The sequence below is a fragment of the Orycteropus afer genome, unplaced genomic scaffold, assembly GCF_000298275.1.
Source record: "Orycteropus afer afer isolate SDZICR_OR568_19922 unplaced genomic scaffold, OryAfe1.0 scaffold00902, whole genome shotgun sequence".
In the NCBI taxonomy this organism is placed as follows: Eukaryota; Metazoa; Chordata; class Mammalia; order Tubulidentata; family Orycteropodidae; genus Orycteropus; species Orycteropus afer.
In genome coordinates this window covers 519,688-520,423 of record NW_006922489.1, presented here as the reverse complement: position 1 = coordinate 520,423, position 736 = coordinate 519,688, and the positions used below count along the sequence as shown (strand labels likewise).

Genomic DNA, 736 nt, shown 5'->3' with positions numbered 1-736 from the left:
GTGGGGCAGTTCCACTCTGTCCTCTAGGGGCGCTGTGGGTCAGAATGGACTCTACTGCAGTGGGTGTGGTTTGGGCTTTGCTTCTGTGAAGATTGACAGCCTTGGAGACCCTATGGCGCAGTTCCACTCTGTCCGCTAGGGGCGCTGTGAGTCAAAATCAATTTGATGGCAGTGGATTTTTTGCTGCCTTCATTACCCTGCCACTGCACCCTCCCAAAGTAGACAGCTATGTTTTGACAAAGGCCTTGTTAAAGCTGGGGAATGACCCTCATTTCCCAGTGTCACATCTATTTCTTCTGATGTGGAATGCTCTTTTTTTCAAAAAAAAAAAATCTGTTTCTTTGGTTAATTAGTGAAATTTGAACTCCAAATAGTGATGTTAGGTACAGCATGGGTTTCCATGGCTGCACAGTATAAACAGCAGAGTGTGTTGTTGCTTCCTGTCAAGTCAGTTTGGACTTATGGCCACCCCATGTGTGCAGAGGAGGGCTGTGCCCCTTGGGTTTTGAAGACTGTGGCCTTTTGGAGGAAGCTTGCCAAGCCTCAAGTCTTTCTTCCAAGGTGTTTGTGGGTGGGTGCAAACTGCCAGCTTTTCGGCAAGTAGTCCAGCACTTAACTGTTTGCACCACACGGGACTATACTGTTGCTATTGTTGTTCTGTGCCGTGGAGTCAGACTCAACTTATAGCGACCCCTCCTTGGGTTTCTGAGGCAGTATCACTACGGAAGTAGATTGC

General features: G+C 48.0%; 1 protein-coding gene across 1 annotated transcript in view; it reads right to left on the bottom strand.

Moving 5' to 3' along the window:
- Window positions 1-736, bottom strand: part of B3GLCT (beta 3-glucosyltransferase) — a 183,601-nt gene that overhangs the window by 49,846 nt on the left and 133,019 nt on the right. The gene's annotated exons all lie outside the window — the stretch shown is intronic.